Source organism: Lepisosteus platostomus, chromosome 5 (genome assembly GCF_059453375.1).
Source record: "Lepisosteus platostomus isolate fLepPlt1 chromosome 5, fLepPlt1.hap1, whole genome shotgun sequence".
NCBI classification, from domain to species: Eukaryota; Metazoa; Chordata; class Actinopteri; order Semionotiformes; family Lepisosteidae; genus Lepisosteus; species Lepisosteus platostomus.
The window spans coordinates 56,258,327-56,266,657 of NC_142615.1; the positions used below are offsets into that span (position 1 = coordinate 56,258,327).

The 8,331-nt window shown below is 47.3% G+C and overlaps 1 non-coding gene across 1 annotated transcript; it reads right to left on the reverse strand.

Annotated features, from left to right (window-relative positions):
- Positions 1 to 5,930: 5,930 nt before the first annotated feature.
- Positions 5,931 to 6,002, reverse strand: trnat-cgu (transfer RNA threonine (anticodon CGU)). Its single transcript has one exon. It is a non-coding gene; the product is annotated as a tRNA-Thr (tRNA).
- Between the last annotated feature and the right edge of the window lie 2,329 nt (positions 6,003 to 8,331).

The window sequence follows — 8,331 nt, forward strand, 5'->3', positions numbered from 1 at the left end:
CGGAATACCACGCCGGGGACACCGTCGCCGATTCCAGGGAGCAGGTCGTGTGCAGGAAGATGTAGTCCAGGCGGCTGCACACTCCCCGGGAGTTTTTCCAGGTCGTTCCGGCGTCGTTAGGGCGGCACCGTCTGAAGCCGTCTACCAGGGAGAACTGCTTGAGTAGCGACTCCAGCTCTGCCGAGCTAGCGTCGCTCCCCTTCTCCCGGTCGACGTTGAAGTCCCCGCCGAGCACCATCTGTCTGTTGGTGGTGCAGCAGCTGGCCAGGTCAGCAAACACTTCCTTCAGGATAGAGGGTTCTGTTGGAGCATAGACGTTAATTGCTCTCAACTTCTGCCCCCTCCAGTCGATGTCTGCGACCAGGATCTGGCCCTGCACCACCGAGAAGGAGGAAACCAGCGTCATCTCTGGGTTTCCGAGGAGAATTCCCACTCCGGAAGAGTGGACCCCTCCTACGCTCCAGCATGATTCTCCCTTCGTCCATTCCCTGGTGAATGTCAGCTTGTCGCTTTCATCCTTCAGGTGGACCTCCTGTAAGAAACAAACTGAGAAAGACTTTGAGGCCAGATCATGAAAGACTCCCCGTCTTTTCACGGGGTCTCTCAGCCCTCTCACGTTAGTTGTTAGGAAGGTTAGTTTCACAGTCATGGTTAAACTAGTGAAAGTTAAACCTCCTCTCTGTACTTACAGTTGAAACTTGGGAGTCTACATCTGGGCACTGTTTAGCCTAGATGTAACTCCTCTCGTTCGGGTCCTGGGGGGAATATGCTGGGCTCCCTCCAGGTTTCGCTGGGGACTGAAATGTAAACATGCTGGACAGGTCCAGCCCTACCATCAGTCCGGGCTCCAGGCCGGCTTCGAAATAATCCTCGTCGTCCTCGAGGATACTCTCCGCCACCGCTTCGGGAAGGCTCCTTTCTTCCCTTTCTCCGGGAGTTTCGGGGGCCTCAAGTTTCTCCTGGGCCTCGGGGGAAGGGGGCTCCAATTTCTGGGCTGCCTCTTCCTGTTGTTCCTGGGCCTCGGGGGAGGGGGTTCCAACTTCCTGTGATGCCTCTTCCTGTTGTCCCTGGGCCTCGGGGGAGGGGGTTACCTCTTCCTGGGCTGCCTCCTCCTTTTGTCCGTGGGACTGGGGGGAGGGGGGTTCCGTTTCCTGGGGAGCCTCCTCCGGTTGTTCCTGGGCCTCGAGGGAAGAAAGTTCCGTTTCCTCTAGGACGAGGAAACGGTTTTCCCTTACCACTCTTTTTTTCTGTCCTTCCGAAAGTGGGTCCACCCTGGGTCTCTTCTCCCGCTATCGCTTTCCCTTTTTGCTGGGAGTTATCCAGGACCCTTACTCCGGTCGGCCGTCTTGTCCCTCTTCCTGGCGGCCATCTTGTGGCACCGATGCGGCTGGGGGTGTGGCCTCGGCAGTTTCGGTTCTCAGCGGGGGAGGTGCGGGTACTTTGTTCTCAGCCCTCTCCCTTTGTCTGGAGACCGGTTTCTGCCTGCCGGCTTCCACCACCTGCGCAAACGAAGGTTTGCTTACCTTACATTGGCGAACGAGGTGTCCCTCGGCGCCGCATCTGTCGCACTTTTTGGCTGCCCGGCAGGTTTTTGCCAGGTGCCCGTCCTCATTGCAGTTGTGACATCTGACTATGTCACATGTGTTTGTCTTGTGGCCGGACTGTCTGCACTTGCTGCAAAAATCCGGCATCTTGGGGTAGTAGAGGTACCCCCTGTCGGCTCCGATGTTGAAGCGAGCCGGGGGGTGCTGGAAACCGTCAACGCCCTCTGGGTCCTCCTTCAGGAGGACTCGGTACTGGCGTTTGCCGTACCAGACGCCTTTGTCCCTGATCTCTGTCGGTTTTCCCACCACGGTTACATACCTCCCTAGGTACGCTGTTACCCGTTCCGCTGGTACGTAGGGATTGTATGTGCAAACCGTGATGGTCCTCTGATTCGTCTTCCTCATCGGCTCCGGCCTGTAATCAGAGAAACCAGGGTGCTTACCTTTCTCCCTGATCAGTCTCGTTGCCTTTTCGTACGATGCATCCGTAGCCATGTAGGCCTCCATGTATCTCTCTGCCTTGTTGTCCTGGAGGCAGTAGAGATCTCCGGCCACCAACTGCAAGATCCCTCGCAGGAAGGTCATAAAGAAGGCCTTTGCAGTCGGTATCGGCTCCGTCTTCTTTGTCCAGTGGAACCGGATCAATGTCCTCTTGTCTGCCATCTCTGAGGGAGAAAAAAAAAAAGGAGGGAAAGAGAGAGAGCAAAGGGAGCAGCGAGGGAGCCCTGGCCTTTGTCCTTGTGGGCAAAGCCCAGCTAGGTGCAGGCGCAGGAGGAGAGAGAGAGAGGAGAGCGGAAAGTGCTTCCGGGTCTCAAGGAAGAAAGCAAGCACCGCGGGCAGGCCACGTGTACCTGCTCCCAGCCAAGAGGCCAAGGAGGCAGAGAGAGAGAGAGCGAGAGAGAGAGGGAGCGGATAGCGCTTCCGAGCCTCGAGGTGGAAAGCAAGCACCGCGGGCAGGCCACGTGTACCTGCTCCCAGCCAAGAGGCCAAGGAGGCAGAGAGAGAGAGAGCGAGAGAGAGAGGGAGCGGATAGCGCTTCCGAGCCTCGAGGTGGAAAGCAAGCACCGCGGGCAGGCCACGTGTACCTACTCCCAGCCAAGAGGCCAAGGAGGCAGAGAGAGAGGGAGAGAGAGGGAGCGGATAGCGCTTCCGAGTCTCGAGGAAGAAAGCAAGCACCGCGGGCAGGCCACGTGTACCCACTTCCAGGCAAGAGGCCAAGGAGGCGGAGCAAGAGAAAGGGGGAGGGGAGAGGAGAGGAGAGAGCAGAGAGAGAGAACGTTGATGCCGGATTCCACCCAGCTCAGCTGCTGCTTGGCCTTAACCCCCTAGGCTCAACCTAGAGCGATACCAGCTCAAGCACTCTTCAGAATCTTCGATCGCCTTCTAGACCTTTGGAAAGACAAGAACTGGGGGCATGCCACTTGAACTTGATCTTAGCCAAAAGGCCGAGAAGGCATAGGTTTCTTTACGGCATTCCTGAACTCTTTGCACTAATGAGCCCGGGCCTTTTTCCCGTCTCGCCGCTACGCATATGGGTCTTTTTCCGCTCTCCTACTCCCCATGGCTAGTCCCTTTGGACGTCCGTGACAGGTGCCCCTTTGGAATAGTTTTCAGAAAATGTGAGAAAAGGAAAGTTATGTACAGTAAGCTCTCACACACAGCTCTCAAACACAGCATTAGAGATTGGAATCTGATTGTAAAAAAAAACTGCCCGTCTCCCTGGCATTTAACGTTGCTGTTGTTTTTATTTTACATATTGTTAGCATTTTAATGAATTGTTAAAAGATTTATACACAAATCGCTAAATACAAAACGAAAAAAACCCAACTGTATGCAATTGACCATTCATATTCCTGAATTTTAAATCCCTGTGTTTATCTGTGTCCAAGTGCCTGGTGCAGCTATTTTGAAAGCATACCTCAAGGAGGACTTTACACGCAGTCTGGGGTATTTAGCTTGTACTGTGTGCCCTGTTTGCCTTTGTAAGCATTTGTTTAAAAAATAAGTTCACAATACGATAAAAACAGAGAAAGCACAAACTTAATAATATAACGATTCAAAATCAAAACCAAATCATATGAAGAAAAAGAGTCAATTTCCGCCTGCACTGATATCCCTTCAAATGTTTTAGAAGAACTCTTGACGTTAATAGAGTAGAAGCCTGCATTTCTTCTACTAAACGAGACTATGGGGAGTGAGTATTTTGATGTCGAACTGGGATTTAAATAAAGAGGAACACTACACTACATTGGGCTACGCGTGTGACAAAACGTTTATTTTAGACCTCTCGATAGCTCAGTTGCTAGCTCTTAAAACTGTAGAAAAAACAGCGAGTATGTCTTATGTCCCTGGTCTGAATCCAGTTTGAAGGATGGTGTTTTCTTGTTCCTTAATCAAAAAGTGAAAATTGCGAATTTGTCTTTCACTTTGACGTTCACCCGAAAGCTCAGTATACAAAGAAGTAGAGGCTCCTGTTCTGAATAATTCCGCTCTGAGACACCTGCGTTAAGTTAGAGCTGAGTCGGCTGGCTGAGCATGTTGCCTCCTTTACATTCAATAGGAGCCCCGACACTAAGAGAAACGTACAGAAATGGGTTTTATCGGGAACTTTTCATGTCCAATGCACTTGACATCTCCCACGGGCGACAAAGTTCATTTAGGACACCTTTCTTTCTTTCTTCTTTCAGCAGGAGTACAATAATGGCAACAACATGTTTGGAGTTCGGCATTTCATTTAGTCTGCGGAAACATCGTATCGGAATGAACTACCTGAGATAAAAGAGTAATTGCGGCTTCAGATCGTTTTTACAGAGCATTGCGTTGTTCTGTTCATGCTGACTACACGCTTTAGATATGTCATTTACTGCAAGCGTTGCTTTTCCAGGTTTTTCTGAAATTCCTCGCATTTGAGCCAGCACTAAAATATTTCATTCCCGTCGCTGAATACATCGTGGAAACGGTATTTGCAACGGAATGCTGTCACACATGAAACCTTTTTGTTATTCGGTTCTGAAGTTTGAAAATGAAAATAAAACGGGGGTCACCTCATAGGCTTGAAAGAAGTCCAAGCAGCATAAAAACCCATGAATTCTCACAAATTGCATTGTGCTGCAACTTTCTTCTGCTGCTGTTATAAATCAGCCTTAAACATTTGAATGCATACCTTACTGCTGCTAATCACATTCACATGTTTATGAAGCTTTTTTCTGTCCGTTATGCTTTTGCTAAGCAGTTTCTCCGTTTTCCTCGTACTGTGATTGTCAGCGAGCACAACAAGACTGAAACAGTGTAAAAGCAGGCAAAAAAGACAGGGTAAAACGCCTGACTGTCGGGAGTGGGATTTGAACCCCTGCCTCTATTTGGAGAGTGAAACACAAAGCTTAAAAGACACGAAGCTGTGAATTTGCTGTTTTAAACCGCTCGACTATCCTGAAAAAATGTGTGCTGATTGCACCAGTCGCATCCAATTTTCTGTAACTTTAGGATGATTGATACGACTGGACAAACACAATTTGTGGCGTTTAGCATGACATGGAAAACGGTACCGGAGCATTCGGGTCCGGACTACCAGACTCAGAAACAGTTTTTACCCCGCACTATCAAACTATTAAACTCCCAGCCTCTCTCACTCTCTCCTCACCTCTCACCTATGATCTGAACCTCACGGTGCCTTCTTTCTTACCAAAAACCCAAACACACATTGAAAATCTACCTCTACCATACATGTCAAAAGCTCACTCCCCATCATTTCTATCCCTTTATTTCATTCTTTTGATGCATGTTTTTGCACATAACCTGTTACCTTTTTGTTGTTTTGCACGCTGCCTGTTGTTTTTTGCACATCGGCTGTTGTCTCTGTCTTTCTTTTGTTATACAATTGTATTGTTGTTGTGTTTTCTTCTTTGTACTACTTATGTCCGAGAGCTTGCTAAATAGCATTTCGTTATACCATATACCTGTGTATGAGTATAATGACAATAAACTTGAACTTGAACTTTAAACTTGAACTTGAACTTGACATAGTCTTGCAGGCAGTATATTATTTTATCGTTTACTCGTTTAAAAAAACACGGTCTTCTCGTTTCTAAGTCAGATTTTTAGTGCTTTCGAACGTTCCTTCCAACCTGGACTGACAGCTCACCCGATCTGTTTGTGATCAGACCATGGAGTCGGGGGCTATACAAAGCGCACGTTCCTTCCCCAATGCTGAGGCGATCATTCAGAAGATGGGTGTGAAGAGAAACAAGCTTTGTCGACTAAAAAACAAGGCAGGATATGCAAGAATACTAATCACTGGCGACAGTTATGTTCTCTTACTATTGAGATCCCTACATTGTGAGTTTTTTTAAGACTTTGAAACTAAAGGAAAGCGGTGACAAATGAAACAGGCACGGGTGGGGTTTGAACCCACGCTCTTCGGTTTACGAGACCGACACCTTACCACTTGGCCACCGCGCCTACTTGTAAGCATGGGAATAAGGTTGTTCAAATTATTTTTTTCTGAATCTGGTTTACATCGCCAAATGTAAACCGGAGGCAGCAACAACAATAAAAGGGATACTTGTCCTTAAACTCGGACGTGATGTTCTGCAGACATGTGCACAATGTCCTGTTTTCTTGCAGTGTAGACATTTTGCTGTTCACGCTCCGCATTCATCTGCTTTGTGCGTTGTTAGTCCGCACCTGTAACATGTAATGTCAGCCGTCCCCTGTTCTTCTATTTCTCTAGCATGACTGCGTCCTGCTGCTCGGCTTTTGTTTGTAAAGTTTGAGCGAGCACCCCGTTCAGTGTCACTTTGTCACTGTGGTCAGAAAGCATTCTTGATTCTGCTTGAGCTGCTTCATGAATTCTAGCGACTGTAAGAGCTCTTTCTAAAGTCAGCCCTTCCTCCTGCAGCAATTTATAGTCTCTTATGTGCACATTTTTCCACAAGTTGATCTCTTAACATGTCAGTTTCCAATACTCCAAAGTCACAAGATTTAGCCAGTTCTCTTAGTGCAGTCACAAAAGCATCAACAGATTCGTCCTGAGACTAAGTTCTCTGCCTAAATTTATGCCGTTCTAAAACCACTTTTCTCCGCGGTGTAAAGGAAGCGTCTAAGACAGCTACAGTCTTTTTCTCCAGGGAGGTTGGCAACAATCCGCTGCACGGGAGCCCCGATACAGTGCAGTAATGTAGCACGTCTCACGGCATCCTGAGCTTCTGTAGATCCACTGGCTATTTAACAAAATCTGTACGACTCCATCCATATCTTGTATTCCGTATACAAATCCGGAGCTACGAGGTTCAGTGGAAGCGGTGGAAAAAGCTGGGCATAAGCAAAGCTTCTCGGCACGGATGCCATATCTTCCATGGCGCAAGCTAAACGAAGTTCGTTTCTACCAGCAAGAGAACTAAAATCCGCACTGCACTCGCTTTGAGTCCGTCAAGCACTCATCTCTCGTCGCCTTCAATGTTTTGTATCTTAATAAAAATACGTTTTTATATTATTTTAACTATTTTGTTAACTACACAGATCATGCCCTTACACCATATTGTAACGCTTACGGCCGACAGGCACTGTGTAAGAGCCGGCGTACCAGAGCGGGTGACGTCACCGCCCTTCCCTGTGATAGCAGGACCACAGCTACTGGGCTGTAAAGAGATCTCTCTTTAGCTCACGGGGCTAGGTCGCTGCAGAGAGACGCGGAAGTCCTGGGTTCGAGCCACCTATACTTTGGGCCGACCAGATGCGGCAAGGGCGCCCGCCTGAGCCCCCGTTGCGTTACAATATATTCCCGCCTTCTACCTTCGTAAGTTGTTGTAAATATTCTGAAGTGAGAGATAACTTTGAAGATTTACACTCTATTTAAATGTTATTTCACTTAATTTCAGTTCTCTTCACTCCCCGGGATAACTGAACTCACAATCGCATACTGAAGGCTTTACATGAATTATCTGTGATACAGCTTCTAATAAGAATGGAATGAAAGTGTATTAATAATAAATGACATTGTTTTAAATAAATGTGTATTGATAAACTTCATAATTAATTAAAGTGGTGTGACAGGAAAGCAAATTAAATATTACAATGATATTCCAAGCAACTGATGCGTAAATTCATTATGTCGCGACAATTTTATTCCCACTATAAAGGGTAATATTCTAATGTAGATCCAGTGTTCCCCTTAGTCTGCTTCTGAATGTCTTCATTTCAGTCTGTCCTCTATTTCAGTAACCTCTAGAGGGCGCAGGATTGGGTTCCTTGAAGTGAAGAACAGGTTAATTAAGGAGCTGTGGACTGATTTCTGCGGCCGAGTTCGTTGTAGTGTTAAGTTAAATAATTCTTCGATTTTAAGAAAAAAGACAGGTATGTTTTGTGTCTCATGCCGATCCTCTTCTCGATCCAAATGAAAGGTTTAATATGATCCCTCGAGAAAGAAAAGAGTCAATTTCCACCTGTAATGATTGATGGCACACCAAACATTTTGTAATATCCCCGGAAGTGTATACAGTAGAATCCTGGTTCGTAGCTTAAATTCAAGGTAACCAAGACTAAGGAAAAGAGTTGGAAACTTGATGTCTTACTGGGATTTAAATAACCTGGAACATTTCACTACATTGTGCAGTGTGTGCGAGGAAACAGCTCCTGTTATCCCTTCGATAGCTCAGATGGTAGAGCGGAGGACTGTAGTAGGAACACCTGGGAATCCTAAGGTTGCTGATTCGACTCCGGCTCGAAGGAAGGCGACTTTTGTGTACTTTAATCAAAGACAATAAATAACTATCACTCACATGTTGATCAG